This window comes from Bos mutus, chromosome 8 (genome assembly GCF_027580195.1).
Source record: "Bos mutus isolate GX-2022 chromosome 8, NWIPB_WYAK_1.1, whole genome shotgun sequence".
NCBI lineage: Eukaryota > Metazoa > Chordata > Mammalia > Artiodactyla > Bovidae > Bos > Bos mutus.
Window position 1 is genome coordinate 65,295,388 of NC_091624.1, and position 19,782 is coordinate 65,315,169.

Here is a 19,782-nt window from a genome sequence, read left to right on the forward strand (position 1 = left end):
CTCAGTAGTGTCCTACTCTTCCTGACCGCATGGACTGCAGCCCACCAGGCCCCTCCATCCATGGGATTTTCCAGGCAAGAGTGCTGGAGTTGGGTGCCATCGCCTTCTCCAGTGACTTTAGGCCCTGTTAAAGCTTTTGATATTAAAAGAAAAAAGCACCAAGTTAGAGTTTGCTTTCTGGCAAATTTGATGAAGTTATCATTATCTTCTTTAATAGTAAGTATAAGTCCATTTTATAGTGAACAATCTAAACAGAGAATATTTGCTTACATGGTCCTGTGTCTGTCACCAATAAAAGTTGAAGATCCTCAGCTATGCTTTGTTGTTCAGTCGCTCAGTCGTGCCCAACTCTGACTCCTTAGACTGCAGCACGCCAGACTTCCCTATCCTTCACCATCTCCCATCCCAGAGCTTGTTCAAACTCATGTCCAATGATGCTTTGCTTTTATTAAAAACTCACACATAGTTCTCATTAATTTAAATATAACAATCGGTTATTAAAGAATGTATATAGCCTTTAGCTTTGGCACTTTTTTTGTCTTAGTGATGGCATTATTTTGTTGTATTCCTACAAAGTGGATATAAGTTTGCACTCAGAATGCATGTTTCCTTTTGAGAAACCTCAGCACTTCAGATTTCCAGGTTTATATACAATGAAAATATGGACCTTATGCTTGTTTTTTTGTCGTTGTCTTGGGTTGGGTACCTTGAAAAATGTTGAAATCTCTGATAAGCTGCTTTTCCTGATTCTGTTTTAATATAAGAGAAATATTACACATTTGGTGCTGGACATGGCTCTATATATTATTTAACCTAGAGGACAGATACACAAAGAAATTAAGTGCTTTGTCAAGGCCATACAGCCCATGATCCCAGGCCAGTTCAGTATATTATAAAAATTTACTGAAATGCGTTTTGTGGTATATGCTCTATTGTTTATTCATATAGTACTTCAGTGATACTATCTTTTAAATATATAAGTATACTTAAGCTGCCTTCAGCTTTCTCTTTTTGCTATAATTTATTATTTTTCTGTGTGCTCCAAAAAGATAAAATCAACGCATGTCTGGTTACAAACTGAAATACAAGCAGATCAGCTCTACGTCATATGGATTCTTTTCCTTCCCCCACCCAGATCATCATACCCCAACTCTAAAATTAAAAGTCAGAAATACCATGCCCTATAATGAGTGTAACTGATATGAAGATAAAGAGTTAAGATATTTTTATATCTTTAGAATTATTAAAACTAAAACTTTAATAATTTTCAGAAAAATTTAAAAATGATTATTAAGAACATAGAAAACTAAAAGGGAACATTATATTTGCTAATCTAAATATGAGTGAGTGAAAGTCACTCAGTCATGTCTGACTCTTTGCGACCCCATGAACTATACAGTCCATGAAATTCTCCAGACCAGAACACTGGAGTGGGTATCCTTTCCCTTCTCCAGGGGATCTTACCAGGGATCAAACTCAGGTCTCCTACATTGTGGATGGATTCTTTACCATCTGAGCCACAAGGAAAGCCCTAAATCTAAATATATATATATTAACATTATGATAAAAGTATGTCCTGCTTCAGGAAAGCATTTGTAAATTTAACATGATAAAATGCATTCATAATGTTTCTGTGTGCCCTCTGAATAACTGCCAGAATTAATCATGTTTATTTAACTTGATAAGAAATTGTCCAACCACACATGTGCAGCCAATTTAAAAAATCATTAGTGTGCCTATTATATGCTTAAAAAAAAAAAAAATTGCCCAGCTGGACTTTATTTATCAAGAAGCATTTTTTCTTTGATTTTCAACAAAGTCCAAAAGAGTCGAGACATATTTCACTACAAGTAAATATAAATGCATAACTATGTTCATATAAACAGACCTATGCTGCAGTCCATGGGGTCGTGAAGAGTCGGACACGACTGAGCGACTTCACTTTCACTTTTCACTTTCATGTGTTGGAGAAGGAAATGGCAACCCACTCCAGTGTTCTTGCCTGGAGAATCCCAGGGACGGGGGAGCCTGGTGGGCTGCTGTCTATGGGGTCACACAGAGTCAGACACGACTGAAGCGACTTAGCAGCGACAGCAGCATGCAAATAAAAGTATGTGATTGTACATATAATGTTGAATATAGGGAACATATATACTTGGTTTATGAAACCTGAATTGGGGTTTAAATAGTTTATTTTTATTTTTCAGTTACTTTAGAAATGTAAATATGATTTTTAAAATTTTAACTTCATTTACAAGTTGTTAAATAATATAGGCCTAAGGACTATAAATTTTTATATTCAGCTCTAAAGCTTTTCAATTTCATAATCCTAAAGTTGTGAAAAAAAATTTACACACTTTGTATCTTAACTTTTGTGAACTTGATATTTTGACTTTAAAGTCTCTGCTAATAACCATCTTTCAAAAACATGAATCTGAAAGGGAATGACTCTGGAAGCAAATTATGATTGGAAAAACTGATTAACTTTTGTAGATGAGATTATGTGTGGTATAAAAAGGCAGACTATCTCTCCCAGTGCTGTGAGTTTGGATAAACTAGGAGACAGTGGCAATTAAATTCTTATTTTTATCTTTTCTCCCCATCTCTGTTCTGAGGCATATACTACCAGAAAAAAATGGGCAGACTTTGTTTTTGTCCTTATTGATGTACTGGATTTTCTATTTCTCATCTGTCTTAGTTTAGAATGAGTCACAAGTCACTTTCCCTGACTAATTTCATTGCTTTAGAAATATTATCAAATGTTATTTCTGCATCATGAATGACTCAGCACTGCAAGCATAAATAGATGAATGCTATCCAAGTAGCATTAGATTCAACTACCTCAGTTTTTAAATACTAGGATTCCCTTTGTGCTGTGTTGACTGAGATGACCAGCTTTACTCCTAGTCAGGAATACCTTTCCAATTGTAGGTGCCTGAAGTGCAAGCCAAAGATTACTTTGCTTGATAATTGTCAACTCAAGTCTCAGATTTCAGAGAAATATGATCTAGCCCTTCATTTATCAGTTAATGAGCAAGTACTCACCGATGAAAAATGTCAGCCTGAAAAAGACATCTGAATGAATGTGTGTCCTGAGATGATGCCCCTTATTCATCCAAATTGTATTATTGATGTTTGTGTTTATTTTGTCAAGTTTATGCCCAAAATTATCACCTGGATTTACCATTTTTAGATACCTGAGGCAAGAAGCAGAACTCAAAGAGGCAGAAAACCTTAAAGTTTTAAGTAGTCATAACTTTTGGAAGATTATCAATGGGGCAAACACAAATAGACTTCACATGCTTATGTGCCAGTGGAATTTGCCTCAGGTATTGTGAAGAATAAATGAGCAATGGCTTGCTTTCAAATATAGGAGGTAAATAATGTATTCAAGATAAAAGTCTGATTTGTCTCTTTAAAGGGAACTTCCTTGGTGGCTCAGCAGTAAAGAATCTACCTGCCAAAACAGGAAAAATGAATTCCCTGGGTCAGGAAGATCCCCTGGAGAAGGAAATGGCCACCCACTCCAGTATTTCTGCCTGGGAAATCCCAGGTACAGAGGAGCCTGTCGGGCTACGGTCCGTGGCGTCACAAAGAGTCAGACATGACTCAGTGACTAAATAGCAACAACACAACAGTGGGGTCCCTACATCTTTGGATTAGATGAAGTAAAGGCATAAATGAAACACAAAGTAGAAATGAAGGAAAATTTTGTTCCATGGCTTCAAATTATATCACTGTGTCTTAACAGAGATGTGACAAGTTTGCTACTCTCCAAAGAACATCAGAATGACCAAAGACAGGAGAAAGTCCATCAGCAAAGTATCATTTTAGAACCCCAGGTCTAGACTCTATTCCCTAAGGCATATCTTTCTGGGTGGTGGCCACTGGTTCCTTCTGCTGCTCAGGAGAGTTCTAGCTAAAGCTGAAGGATGCCACAGGCCTATAATTTGTCTCTGTAAGACCTGTCCAAAGAAAGTAATTGATCTTGATGGATTGTACTCCAGCGTGATTTAGACATAATTGGAATGTCAAGTGAGAAAGAAGGAAACAAATAGCAAGCATGCCAACTTTGTGTCCATTTTATTTGTTGTTAATTTCATCTTGCCTTGTCTCTTTTCTAGAATTTTCTATAAAAAGCGTGTCAAAACTGGATTCTGTCTTGTGACCTCAGAAGGGAAGTTAAGAAAAGTTGGAAACATCTTGTACAGACACAGAATACTGGTGGCTTTATTTATTTATTTTTTAAAGTGCTGCCTTTGTAAACTGCTTTCCAAGTTAACATTTCACTGTAAGAGGATAGGCAGGATGTGGCACATTGGAGATTAATTGGAAATCTACAACACAGGCATGAGTACCAATAGCTAGTATACATGTATTCATAGTATACATGATAAATGTATAAAGTGTTACCAGAGCACACAGCTCTTGAGTGTGGCATTCCTCATGAGAATCTATTCAGTCAGTGGAAACATTTATGTTAATTATCCACAAAATGGCAATATAATAACTCAATTGCTGCCTTTCCCCTTTCCCATCAAATACTATATCTAAACTGAGAGTCAGTATGAATGATCAGGGAAAAGCTAACATATGACCCTCTTTTATCCAGCTCAACACAGAAAAAAGAACCAGTCTGAACTGGTTGAAGGAAAGCTGGTAAAGGGGACAAATTATATGAGATAGTATAATGTTCAGTGTGTGTGTATATATATTTTATTAAACTGAATTTATATATACTTAAATTCAATGTAATGGAATTGATATGTTAATTTAATATTATAAAATTGATTAAATATAATTAAGTATATATATTAACATATAAATAATATATATATGTATGTGTGTTTAAATTTTAAGTGAAAACCTAACAGTAGGACTGATAACATCACTTTTCAAATCAATCAATCACCAGATATTTTTCAAATGCTTGTTTTAGGCCTTTGCTTGAGATGTACAATTGAGCTAGTACAATAAAAAATAATTTTCAATTAGATGTTACTGCGTTCCAAAAAGCAGAAAGAGGCATAGGTTGGAGTAGATGGAGAAAGTTTTATAAAGAGAGTATTACTTCAGGTTTTCCACTTGTGGGATATATAAAGATATAGTTATATGGGTACTTATGTCATTGTATCTAAGTTCCACAAGGCTAGAATAGCTTTGTTTGTTTAGGCAAGTGCAAAATAAAATAAATATTTTTTTCCTTAGAGTTTGCTATTTGATCCCTCCATGTCTACATGGGGATAATGAAGCATTAACTTATTTATTGAGGAAAGTGCCAGTGAAAACTTTTATTGATCTAAATTGACCAATACATTCTCTATATTGATTAAATTTACTTTAGAATTGCTCAATTCCAAGTTGGGGAAATGTGCCTTGAAATAAAGAGCAAACATGAGAAAAACACAGAGCTGGGTAATCCATCACCATAAAGAAATCTCTTTTAGGGAACCACTGCTCACAACTTTCAGATAGCGCATCAATGCAAGCGAAGACTTCAGAGGTATCAGTTAGGTTCCTCTGAGATTTGCTTAGCTGACTCTCAGCCATTTGTTACATAGAAAAAACTCCAAATAAGCATGTGGTCATCACATTTAGGCATGGCTTAGAATCACTTGGAAAGCAATAAAAGACAGAGTCCCCTAAGTATCCTGATTCAGTGTAGCTGGGCTGGAATGCAGGAAACTGTATTTGAAAACAAAACCCCAGCTGATTCCAATGAGAGGGTCCATGGACAACACTTTCAGAAACTTTTTAAAAACTTACTTTATTGAAGTACAGGTGATTTACAATGTTGTGTTAATTTCTGCTGTACAGCAAAGTGATCTAGTTATACATAGGATTGACATGACATTTCTTTACCCACTTAATTTCTAGGAAATTTTTCTTTCTGAAGTTCAGTGCATAGTTTCTGTCTCATGAGAGCTTTAAAACCAACAAATACATTTAAAAATTATCTGAGTGAGGTACAGATAATAAACTGTCCTGGTATTTAATCCTTCTACCTTAGAGGAGATGAATTCTAAATCAATCTGGTGGACATTAGAACATGCAGCTGCTAAAAATACAGTGTATTAACATCTCACCCAGTAGTGTCATTAATAATAGATAATGTTTGGGATGTTTTTAATGGATTTTCGTCAGATTCCCTGTGTAATTCTCAGATGTTGATTATGAACCACAGGGTTTATGAAAACTATTTACAGCAGTAACTGCCTTCTTATAAAAGCTTCTTCATCCAGAGAAACACTAAAGATGCATTGAAGTAGGACTCCAAGGTTAACACAAGTTTATACTTCTGTTGTCCAGAAAAGTCTCCATTCAGCTTCAATAAAGCCTTTCCTTTACTGTCCTAATTGTTGGACAACCATCCTTGAGTTGATATACACGTTCATTGTGTTTTTGGATTTATTCAATGTAAATGAAGTGTCCATCCATGAGCAGTGACCCCTAAAGGTCTTAAGTGAAAAATAAAAAATCAGCTTCTCTAAAACCATGGAAACCATAGTTCAGTACCTTGGAGACCAGCTAATGTTTGGAGCTCTTTGACTCTATGATCTTCGTTTTCCCCCTCTGATAATATATTTGAGATTTTATAATTTCTGGTGGAGGGATAACAAGTTTTTGTTTTGAGTGTCAACAATAATCAACTGATAGAGACGTCATAGAATGATGTGTTGAGAATGATTCTGAGACCACATCTGGACTCAGAAGAAAGATTACTGTGATAGATTAGCAATGGTGCAAAGAAGGAAAACTAGTCAAAATATCACAGATGTCTACTCTTATTCTAGAATAAAAACAAAATCTTGTAAGTAGCCTGCATATGTTACTACCAGGCAGTCATCAAGCAGCACACTGAATTATGAAACCAAGGGGAAAATAAGAAACTTATCTGCCTAAAAGATGCTTAGTAAATAAGTCAATTTTTTATCAACACTGTGAAGCACATCAGTGTTTAAATTACCCAATGATATGAGCCTTTTCACACAAGCGTAATAAACAGGATATGAACAACAGGAAGCTCTTTATTGTAGGGCGATGTTTGGAGCTGAACTGAAGGACGAAGTGCAATTGCCAATGGCTAATTTGCTAGAAAAAAGAATAACTTTTTTTTTTAAAGCTAGGAACTAATTCATCACAGAATACATACAAAAATAGATAAAATTACATTTGTCCCAACATCTCATAGCGTAGGATGTGGGGTTAGAAGGAATATTTTTACAATTACTTTAGAAGAGAATTGGTATTTCCTATTCCTTTTCCTCCAGGCTTCCCTGGAGGCTCAGATGGTAAAGAATCTGCCTGCAATGTGGGAGACCTGGGTTTGATCCCTGGATTGGGGAGATCCCCTGGAGAAGGGCATAGCAACCCACTCCAATATTCTTGCCTGGGGAATCCCCATGGATAGAGAAACCTGGTGGGCTACAGTCCATAGAGTTGCAAAGAGTCAGACATGACTGAGCTACTACACTTCTTTTCCTCCACATCCCTGACCCTCCCCACAAGTGCATACTTGAGGGATTTAAGTTGCTATTTTTGTAAAGATCTACATACAAGAGCCTGATCTAGATACATAAACATTTTGAGTTAGCTATGATGATTATCTCAATTTTATGAATGAGGAAATTGAGGAGAGGTGAGGAAAGTTCAGCATCAAACAGCTTGAGTGGTCTGTCCAGGCAGATGTGGCTGGAATGTCAGCTCTTAGGAGCTGCATGTCTTGTCCCATAGTGAAAATGAGATCCAGAAACTGCAAGAGGTTTACTTGCCTCAGATCTGCGTTACTCCAGACAACAGAGGGGTCTGCACCCAGCTTCCACATTCTCCTTCTTGCTTTGCATGCTGGTTAACTTCTCCTTTGAATTAAACATTGGACCAGCATTTAAAGCAGGTCAGTTGAGAGGTGCCAACATTTTTGCCTGCCCAAGGAGCCTATACATCTCAAGCCAGCTCTGATTCTGTCTTTTATACAGGGCCTAAAGCAATAAAAGTTTGACTGTTCCTCTTGCTTGGCTATGTGCAGTATTCACTGATGGGATTTCACTTGGAATGAAATCAGAGTGTTTTTTCCTTACAATTTTGGCAACAGAGAAGCTACCTGACCATGTGGCAGTCTCTGTATCCTTTGGCAACAATTCAGTTTCAACTCTTGGGCACATTCATAACCAAAGGCAAGGGGAAGAAGAAACGTTGTAGAGATGCAGCCAACACTGTTCAGGATTTTCCACCTTAGTGTCCTGTTAGGTCCGTGCCTCAGGCTGAGGACTCGGCACCTCTGTCTGCCTCAAGAGTACGCTGTCCAATAGAACTTTCTGTGATGATGGAAATGTCCTATTATCTCTGCTGTCCAATCAGATAGGCACTGAGCCATTGAATTGTGGCTAGAGTGACTAAGAAATTGAATTTTAAATTTTATTTAATTGTAATAAGTTTAAGTTTGAATTGCCACATGTGGCTAATAGCTAGCACAGCTCTGACATTTCTATAATTGGATTCTACCGCACTGAGAACCCTTGAATGTCTGACAGATTTCCACTGTTATTAGAAATTGTCCCCTTCATTTTTAAATTACATTCTTACATCCAACCAACATCATGTACTCAGGCATCCAATATTGTTGGACACCTACCATGTTCCAGGCAGTATTCTAGATATGGGCAAAAACATACTTGTGAGCCAAATAAACAAACATTTTTGCTGTTGTGGAGCTTACATTTTAAATTTTAGCAAGGTTAGATAGATAATAGGTAATAAACATAATAAACATGTATAACATTTTTAAAAGTGATATACAAGGGGAAAAGGAGAGGGGTGAGGGAAGTAAGATAAGAGGGGCAGAGGAAAAGCCGCGGTCTTCAGCATCTCCATAAACATAGAGAGGAGGAGTCCATAAGTACTCCTTTCTATTAACATGTAATCCATGCATCCAAGGAGTTACAGTCTAGTTAGGATTATCTGAAATTAATCTGTCTTTATGAAGTGCCAAGTATAAGATGTATAGCACAAACTTTGTCTTATAAAATGTATTAATTGCTTCTCTTACCACCACCCTCAACCCCAACTCACCACCTACTTCTGTCTCCTTTTGTATATGTATCTATGCCTTCTGTTTAATATATCTGGCTCAGGATTGTAGACTGGGTTTAAAAAAGTAGAGAGATAGACAGATAGACAGGTAGGTAGGTAGGTATAAAGAAAGAAATGTAAGACACATCACTCTGTGGGAAGTGGTAGGTGGAATTTGCCAGAGAGCAGACTATGCCATCAAGGTATGTGCATTGCCCAGTAATAGGCAGCTTCTTGAAGATCAGTCTAATTACCTGACATTGCTAGATGGAAACCTTCAGGAAAAGCACAGGTAAACAACTTTTCTAGGTTAGATGTGCAAACAGGGTCAGAGGTACTATTTCTAATACGTCTTAGCTGGTAGAAGCCATTTGTATCTGAAGCTGATCCTCAGTAAAAGCTTGGGCAAAGTAATTTCTGTCTGTTGGTCACTTTTCTGCATTCTATTCATATCTTCTCCAACTTCCTAGTCAGGTAGTTCTTCCTGAAAACCAATATCAGTCGGTTACAGCTAAGTGAATTTAATATTAAATATCGCTTATCCCAAGAGGTGTTCTCAGGGCTTCTAATTATTGAGTAAAATATTTGCCTTTTAATTAACTAAAAGGAACTTTGGGCATCTGCTAAGTTAAGAAAGTAACTCTGAGAGAGTGGTGGTGGATCCTTGAAACCACATTCCTCAGTCTCCTTACACATAAGATATCTAAAATCCTGTCTCAGTGATACAACAGAAGAAATCTCTTCTTGTGTCTAGTCATTTAAACAAATCACTAACTTTACTACACTGAGTTGAGACTGTATATTTAGATTAGTATAATTTATCAAAGATCATTCCTTCTGATTCTCTTGCCCTTTAAGCCCAGCTCTGATGCTTTCAGCTTATAATTTTTAATGAGTCAGTTTAACTCTGAAGACTTCAGATTCTTCATCTGTAAAGTGGTTGTTGTGAAGTTGTATCATTCTTTTATCCTGAGCTTTGAATTCCTCAGCAGGATTTTCAGATTAGCACTTTTCCTAGAACACACAGACTCCAGAAATATCAAAATATAAGATTCAGGAGGAGATCTAGGTCAAGTAAGAGTTATGATCCTATAACATATTTGACTTCAAGATGATGTTAAATTATAGAGAGTAGTGGCTTTAGGGTATCTTAGCATCACTTGTTTGTTTTTACTTGACACTGATGAACAGAATGAGGGCTTCCCTGATAGCTCAGTTGGTAAAGAATCCACCTATGATGCAGGAGACCCCGATTTGATTCCTAGGTTGGAAAGATCCACTGGAGAAGGGATAGGCTACCCACTCCAGTATTCTTGGGCTTCCCTTCTGGCTCAGCTGGTAAAGAATCCACCTGCAATGTGAGAGACCTGGGTTCATTTCCTTGAGTTGGAAAGATCCCCTGGAGAAGGAAAGGGCTACCCACTCCAGTATTCTGGCCTAGAGAATTTAATATGAGCTAATGAATTCTCTTCATTGATACCCTTCTAAGTGGTCTTGAATTATAGCCTTTTCCATCCCATTCACAGACCTGCTCCATCCAACTTTTTTTTTTTAACTTTACAATATTGTACTGGTTTTGCCAAATACCAAAATGAATCCGCCACAGGTATACATGTGTTCCCCATCCTGAGCCCTCCTCCCTCCTCCCTCCCCATACCATCCCTCTGGGTCATCCCAGTGCACCAGCCCCAAGCATCCAGTATCGTGCATCGAACCTGGACTGGCGACTTGTTTCATTGCCATTCTCCCAAATCATCCCACCCTCTCCCTCTCCCACAGAGTCCAAAAGACTGTTCTATACATCAGTGTCTCTTTTGCTATCTCGTATACAGGGTTATTGTTACCATCTTTCTAAATTCCATATATATGCGTTACTATACTGTATTGGTGTTTTTCTTTCTGGCTTACTTCACTCTGTATAATGGGCTCCAGTTTCATCCACCTCATTAGAACTGATTCAAATGTATTCTTTTTAATGGCTGAGTAATACTCCATTGTGTATATGTACCACAGCTTTCTTATCCATTCATCTGCTGATGGACATCTAGGTTGCTTCCATGTCCTGGCTATTATAAACAGTGCTGCAATGAACATTGGGGTACACGTGTCTCTTTCCCTTCTGGTTTCCTCAGTGTGTATGCCCAGCAGTAGGATTGCTGGATCATAAGGCAGTTCTATTTCCAGTTTTTTAAGGAATCTCCACACTGTTCTCCATAGTGGCTGTACTAGTTTGCATTCCCACCAACAGTGTAAGAGGGTTCCCTTTTCTCCATGCCCTCTCCAGCATTTATTATTTGTAGACTTTTGGATCACAGCCATTCTGACTGGCGTGAAATGGTACCTCATAGTGGTTTTGATTTGCATTTCTCTGATAATGAGTGATATTGAGCATCTTTTCATGTGTTTGTTAGCCATCTGTATGTCTTCTTTGGAGAAATGTCTATTTAGTTCTTTGGCCCATTTTTTGATTGGGTCATTTATTTTTCTGGAATTGAGCTGTAGGAGTTGCTTGTATATTTTTGAGACTAGTTGTTTGTCAGTTGCTTCATTTGCTATTATTTTCTCCCCTTCTGAAGGCTGTCTTTTCATCTTGCTTATAGTTTCCTTTGTTGTGCAGAAGCTTTTAAGTTTAATTAGGTCCCATTTGTTTATTTTTGCTTTTATTTTCAATATTCTGGGAGATGGGTCATAGAGGATCCTGCTGTGATGTATGTCGGAGAGTGTTTTGCCTATGTTTTCCTCTGGGAGTTTTATAGTTTCTGGTCTTATGTTTAGATCTTTAATCCATTTTGAGTTTATTTTTGTGTATGGTGTTAGAAAGTGCTCTAGTTTCATTCTTTTACAAGTGGTTGACCAGTTTTCCCAGCACCACTTGTTAAAGAGATTGTTTTTAATCCATTGTGTATTCTTGCCTCCTTTGTCAAAGATAAGGTGTCCATATGTGCGTGGATTTATCTCTGGGCTTTCTATTTTGTTCCATTGATCTATATTTCTGTCTTTGTGCCAGTACCATACTGTCTTGATAACTGTGGCTTTGTAGTAGAGCCTGAAGTCAGGTAGGTTGATTCCTCCAGTTCCATTCTTCTTTCTCAAGATAGCTTTGGCTATTCGAGGTTTTTTGTATTTCCATACAAATTGTGAAATTATTTGTTCTAGCTCTGTTAAAAATACCATTGGTAGCTTGATAGGGATTGCATTGAATCTATAAATTGCTTTGGGTAGTATACTCATTTTCACTATATTGATTCTTCCAATCCATGAACATGGTATATTTCTCCATCTATTAGTGTCCTCTTTGATTTCTTTCACCAGTGTTTTATAGTTTTCTATATATAGGTCTTTAGTTTCTTTAGGTAGATATATTCCTAAGTATTTTATTCTTTCCATTGCAATGGTGAATGGAATTGTTTCCTTAGTTTCTCTTTCTGTTTTCTCATTATTAGTGTATAGGAATGCAAGGGATTTCTGTGTATTGATTTTATATCCTGCAACTTTACTATAATCATTGATTAGTTCTAGTAATTTTCTGGTGGAGTCTTTAGGGTTTTCTATGTAGAGGATCATGTCATCTGCAAACAGTGAGAGTTTTACTTCTTCTTTTCCAATTTGGATTCCTTTTATTTCTTTTTCTGCTCTGATTGCTGTGGCCAAAACTTCCAAAACTATGTTGAATAGTAATGGTGAAAGTGGGCACCCTTGTCTTGTTCCTGACTTTAGAGGAAATGCTTTCAATTTTTCACCATTGAGGATAATGTTTGCTGTGGGTTTGTCATATATAGCTTTTATTATGTTGAGGTATGTTCCTTCTATTCCTGCTTTCTGGAGAGTTTTTATCATAAATGGATGTTGAATTTTGTCAAAGGCTTTCTCTGCATCTATTGAGATAATCATATGGCTTTTATTTTTCAATTTGTTAATGTGGTGTATTACATTGATTACTGTAATTTTTCTTTTCTCCATAGAATTTATCTCCTCCAGCTAATTTGCATGCCCAGTACTTTGCTTCAGCCCTGATCTGGGCATTATTAGGATTCCTTGCAGGTGTGAAAGCCCCTGGGGTATTTAATAATAACAAAAAACTACTTATTATTGAGCACCTATTATGTACAAGAAACAGTGCTAGGTGCTTTGTGTACCTGATCTTTTTTTCTAAGTTTGTGTGTGTGCATGTGTGCCAAGTGGCATCAGTCATGTCCCACTCTTTCAGACCCAATGGACTACTGTAGCCCTCCAGGCTTCTCTGTCCATGGAAGTTTCCAGGCAAAAATACTGGAGTGGATTGCCACGCCTTTCTCCGACCCAGGGATCAAACCTATGTCTCTTAAGTCTCCTGCATTGGCAGGTTGTGCTCTTTACCACTAGTGCCACCTGGGAAGCCTTTTTTCTGAACGTATCAATCTATGAAGACATATTCTATCCCCTTTCAACAGATAAGGAGATGGAGGATTAAAGAGATGGGATAACCTGCCTCAGGTCCCTCAACTAGTAAATGAAAGAACTGGATTCCAGCCAGAAGCACCATATCATAGAGCCTTAATTATAGTATTCTATCCTCTATAGAAGATTGCAATACTGATCTCACCCATTCTATGCCTGACCTGAAATTAGTTGAAAAAAAAATGTAGATGTATGTTGAGTTGATTTTTAAATTTTATTTTATTGAAGTATAGTTGATTTACAGTGTTGTGTTAATTTCTACTTTACAGCAAAGTGGTTCAGTTAATACATATATATATATAATTTTTCATATTCTTTTCCATATGGTTATCACAGTGAGTTGATTTTTTATATAGAAAAGCAATTTATTGCATTATATGCACTTACACAGTTAGTCAAGGAGAGTAACAGGCCTGCTGGTGAAACAGGTCACCCAAAATAGAGATGGTATTAAACTAGTGGTCGAGGACTAACTCCTTTAAAAAAAAAAAAAAGCAACTCCTATCCAGGATTAATTTAATTTTTAATTTTTAGAACAAATACAAGCTATTGATTCATTCTTCTCAACTTAACTGAACAGTCTACCTGTGGTATAATTGTCAGGTAAAGGCATACATCCTTACAACTTCGTGGTCAAAATTTTTTTTAAAAACACCATTTCACAGAAAGGAGAGAAATAATATGAAAACAGCTCAAGAAATACACTAACACGCAAAAATATATGGGGAAGGAGGAACACGTTTTGACTTAACTGAAGAAACTGAGAGGAGACTCGTCTATGTAAGGAAATGTGCATCCTAGAAAAGTTCAGCATGTAGGAATTTGTATGACTTGAATCTCCCCTATTTCCTGAATAAAAACAACATCTTGTAGTATTTATACTTCATGGCTCAGACACCTACCTCACTTGGCTCTATTTCTTACTCACTCTAGCCTTTACTTAAATGAGTCTGAAAAACTTGGGGCTATAGCATAAGAAGAAAAATAACCACACACTGTATTCCCCCTTTTGTGGCTACTTTTAGACCTCTATTACTAGAAAACTCCTAAAGAAAATTTAAATATAAGTCTGTGGCTTTGCTGAATCAAGAAGCCCCCAGTTAATATTTAGAAAACACCTTCTGTTTGAACTAATAACATTGTTGATAGAACTTATTATAGAGGGATAACCAAACAAAGTCTCTGTCTCAAAACCAGTGTTAAATCAATCTCAGAGTTGAAAGGAAGAAAAGGGGAGTCTAAAGATCACAAATGCAGACATGATCTAAATCCTTGTCCTTCTGGACCCATGCTTCCTTCAGGGTCTTCATCATTATAAATGTTCTCTGCCATTTGCCACACTTGCATGATATTGTCTTCTGATATAGAACAAATCACCCGAGGTTCATTGGGAGTCTAGAAGAAATCAGATATCTTGGCAGTGTGACCACCATGAATAAACAACAACTCTGGTGGCCCATCTTCTGGGGATTGTTCCTCTCCAATTTTACTTACATCCCAGACATTCAGTCTTTGATCAATACCATTGGAAGCCAAAATAGTCTCATTGTGAGGTGACCACTGAACCTGGACTATTTCATCCTTATGTGATTCAAAGGAATCCAACTTAAGTTTCAGATTTCTCAGATCCCACAGGGCAACAGTTTTGTCAGCTGATCTGTGGCAAGAATGAGCTCACTATAAGGACTGAAAGAAAGGCAGTTCACTTCAGCAATGTGAGCATCAACTGAGTGGCTTGGTTTGGAAGTACTGTTTGAAGGAGTATCCCAGATCATGAGTTTCTGATCATCAGCAACTGACCCAAAGAGGGACTCATGGAGCAGATGCCAGGAGATAACCTCTACTACTGCTGTGTGCTCTGTAAAGATGGTCTTCACATCCACACTTTCCCTTCCTTTGGAACAGCACTTATGTCCCACAGGCAGATGGTGTGGTCATCTGAAGCACTCAGTAAGTGCCCACTGAGATTTGGGTTCCAAGAAAGCCCGTAGCCTTCCTTCTGATGTCCACGGAGGCACAAGTCTGGGTTGCACTCTCCAGAAGGGTCTGGTTTAGCAGGATATTTTGAATAGTCAAAAGCAAGAACATCACTGGATGGATTCTTTGTTGCAATGATGCAAGGGTTCTGGGGCATATAGCATGCACTGTTTACCTCTCCTTCATGGCTGATCTTGATTTCTATTTCAATTTTTCCACTAACTGAGCCAAAACCTCCAAATTCTCCTTTTTCACTGTTGTAGTGTGAAGCATCAAACTGAGCATCATCATTAGGGAGCTGCACGCTGACTGTCACAAGGTGGTTTTGTTCATCTGACAAGTGTGTCCCCAGGACGAGTCGGTGAATACTGAATTCTTTCCCTTCTGGTCTGGTTACATTTGGAAGCCACTGTGCAGTTAGGCTAGGCCACTCCAGAGCATGGATCATCACCAAGTTGTAAAGAAAAGGGGTGTTCTTTTTCCATATTTTATATTCTTCGTTGATCACACATTCTTCTACTGCATCATCAAAGGTGCTTCCTTGTTGGCCATGCCGAGTAGGCAAGCCAGCGGGGATCCCAGGGTTGAGCACTGCAGGAGCCTGCGGGCACTTGCTCTGCGCATGTAGCCTCTCTTTGTCCCCAGTGAGCTGATTTTTATGTCATATAATTACTTGCAGATGGAATTTAAAAACACCAAGAGTCTATGTGAAGGAAATTAAAGTCTTCAAACAGTTATTGAGCACTCTTATGGGCAAGGCATTGCCCTAAGCATTATAAGGGAAACACAGTGAACAAGCATATGCTCCTGACAAGAGCAACAAAGCTACTCAAAGGGGGAAAACAGCCTTCAGAATTAGAACCAAATATAGGTTTTAGAGTTTGGTGGCCAGTTTTTTCCTAAATACCATGTGAGATTAAAAACTCACAGAGGCCTAGAATATTTCTCAGAGAGGAACTGATTTAAAAAAAAAAAAAGAATCAAGAAAATCAGATTCCTGGGGGGCAGAAAACCCTATGCCACTTCTTGCATTCTCCCAAACAGATTTGAAGTTCATACCAACACACAGAGCACAGGGGACTGGGGAAGACCACCTGGTCAACTGCCACAAAACAGGTGGCCACTCATTCCCTCAGTCAACCCACAAACATTCTTCTAGAACCAATATTGAGCTGTGCACTCTGCTAGAGCTTAGATACAGGCACTGTTAAGATGCATTCACTCCTTCAAGGAGTGTATAACCTACATACATGTAAATAAATAATTTCCATGCAGTCTAATAATTACAGTAATTAGTAAGTATCCAGTGCTATGAGAATGTCAATAGAGTGGCAATCAGAGATTTTCACACAGGAGGTGGACTTGGAGCTGAATTACGAATGATGAGTTTGAGTGATGGGATCAGATGTAGAGAGTATTTTAAGCAGGAAGTTGAAGGACGTAGAAGCATGCAAGAGTCTGGTGTGTTTGAATGATAATAGTGTTTCATAGAGTATGTGTGAGAGAGTGGCAGGGGATGAGCCTAGCCTGGAGAGAGACCATGATAAGTCTTAAATGCCATGTGTAAGCTGAGATATTATGCTGCTAGTGATGGGAAACTATTTCAGGGTTTTAAGAAGGATGTCACAGAATCATATTTGCCTTGTAAGAGAACCATTAGATCAACACTAGGGAATGTAGTAGAGGAGGATAGAGAAGAAACCAATTAGTGATTTGTTGGCACCATTTGAGCAAGATGAGTCACCTCTGCTGTGCTCTGCCTAAATTCTTGAATTATCATCACAATAAATAAATGCTGTTTTACATTCCTAAATTTGGAGTGTGTTACCTGTTAATAAATGACCAGAATATGTGACTTACAATCTTGTGAGTTACTTGTAGCTAGGACTAAATAGTGGAGAAGGCAATAGCACCCTACTCCAGTACTTTTGCCTAGAAAATCCCATGGACGGAGGACCCTGGTAGGCTGCAGTCCATGGGGTCGCTAGAGTCGGACACGACTGAGTGACTTCACTTTCACTTTTCACTTTCATGCATTGGAGAAGGAAATGGCAACCCACTCCAGTGTTCTTGCCTGGAGAATCCCGGGGACGGGGAAGCCTGGTGGGCTGCTGTCTCTGGGATTGCACAGAGTTGGACACGACTGAAGCAACTTAGCAGCAGCAGGACTAAATAGTATTCATTTCTCTGCCCCTAGCCTTAGTGCATTTCACATAGGAAGCACCAATATTGTTTATTCAGTGAATTGAATGGATGTTTAGATGCCTGCATGGGGTGTTTGCAAGCTTCCATTATAATTAAGCCTCCAAATCTAAGTATCTCTACCTCAAATGTAAGAAAGAATGGTGATCTCTGACCTCTCCGAAGGTGTGTGGAGCCCTTTTGACAGGAGAGAGCCATGTATAACACACAGAGACCCCAGCCCCTGGTTGTGCTTCTTGACAAGAGGAACTGGTCAGTGACTCTCCCAAGGAGCACTGTAGAATTGTGCTTGTTTTTTTTTTTTTTTGACCATGCTATGTGGCATTCGGGATCTTAGTTCCTCACCTAGGGATTGACCCCAGGCCCTCTGCAGTGGAAGCATGGAATCCTAACCATTGGTCCTCCAGGGAAGTCTGTGGAGGACTGTGCTTTAATAATAGCAAATGCTCACATAAGACTTGCTGTGTATCAGGCACTTTGGTAAGCATTTTGCAAAGATTAATCCATTTAATATTCATAAGTCTATGAGATAAGTACTATTATAATCCCTATTTTACATATACAAAAAATATGACATGGAAATACTAAGTAATTTGCACAAGATCACACAGCTAGCAAGTGACAGTTGAAATCCAGGCAACCTGCCCCTGGTGACCATGATGCTTTTATTCATGATGCTGTCCTCTTCTTTAAGAAGAATCATGCTGTTACCTGTGACCCCACCCATTTGGGAATGATAATTTTTGGTAAAGAAGAAAAGAAAAATACTAGTCTCTGTGACCTTAGACAAGATGTAAACTTTTTGTGCTCTTAAATGTTGAATTTAGTAATTCACTTTCACTTTAAGCAAATAATAAAATTTCTTTTTTTTAGATTCCATGAGAAATGATATTTTGTAAGTATCAAATTGTGATATTATTAACAATCATTCTTGATACAAGTAAAATTTTCTCATATTGTATCTGAATAAGTTATCAGAGTGTCTGTGGGGGCATAAGAAGGTCTCCTTCCCTGAAAGCCATTAGCCTAAGCCTAGTTATCGAGTCCCATTGAATTCTAAATGCATTTTCCAATTTTTAAATCTAGGAACAAAACTCTGATATTGCAGGTAATTAAATTCATTCTGAGAAAAATATGTCCATGTGGGTTAAATTGCCAGCATTTGAACAGAATACTAATAACAAACTGTGGGAAGTTTTATTGGTTACTTTGAGCTTTGAGTAAACACTGACCTATTTCAAATAACCCTGTGACTCATCTGCAAAGCTGCAGATCACAAGTACAGCATTTAAATGGAGACACAAATGCCAGAGTGTAGAGATTTTCCTCACTTCAATGACTGCACTTCCTAAATCAGAAAACCTTCTAATTTGAGGTTTACCAAAAATAGCACTGGTACATATGGAGCCACAAATCAACAGTTTCCATAAATAGTCAAGATTTTGTCAAAGACCCAGTTCTAGAACTAAAATTTTATATAATAATTGACCATGTTTTGGTGTCAAAAAAAATTTCAATCACCATTCTAGTGCCATAAAAAGAAATCTAAAATGGGCTATTTCTATTTTTGCTCATGATTAAATATAGTAGTCAAGATTTTTAAATTATTCCAATGTTGTACAGGGAAAAAAATTGCAAAGAGCTAAGAAAGTAATATTTTCAAGAAAGTAGGCCTCCCAATATCATAAGGAGGTAGTCACAAAATAAGAAGGGTGCAGTAGAGAGACCGAGTAAGAATTTGTGCCAAATGGAAGACATCTATGTCAGCATAAAAAATATTTGTGGACAATTAGAAGCAAATGTCATCTTCAAGGTATTACAATAAATGCACTTTGCCACTGTCCACATTTACCAGTTCCCCCTTGTCTTCTCCAATCTTGTCTGATTTCCTTCAGATATTCTCTATGTCAAACCAAAGAAAAGCAATTTCCTACAACAAATACACTCAAATTTCTACCTCCAGTGCAGATGATTAGGAAAGTGAAAGACATTTATAGATTTCAGTGAGGAAAAGCAATACCATGGAAGGAAAAATAGACCCAACCAAAGCACAGCAATCATCAAGCTCTGTGACTTTGTACATGTCATCTAACCTCT

General features: G+C 37.7%; 1 protein-coding gene and 1 pseudogene across 1 annotated transcript in view; one reads left to right on the top strand and one right to left on the bottom strand.

Moving 5' to 3' along the window:
- TRPM3 (transient receptor potential cation channel subfamily M member 3) overlaps positions 1-19,782 on the top strand; it is a 297,803-nt gene that overhangs the window by 79,664 nt on the left and 198,357 nt on the right. The gene's annotated exons all lie outside the window — the stretch shown is intronic.
- On the bottom strand, positions 14,752-15,946 carry LOC102279650 (histone-binding protein RBBP4 pseudogene; annotated as a pseudogene).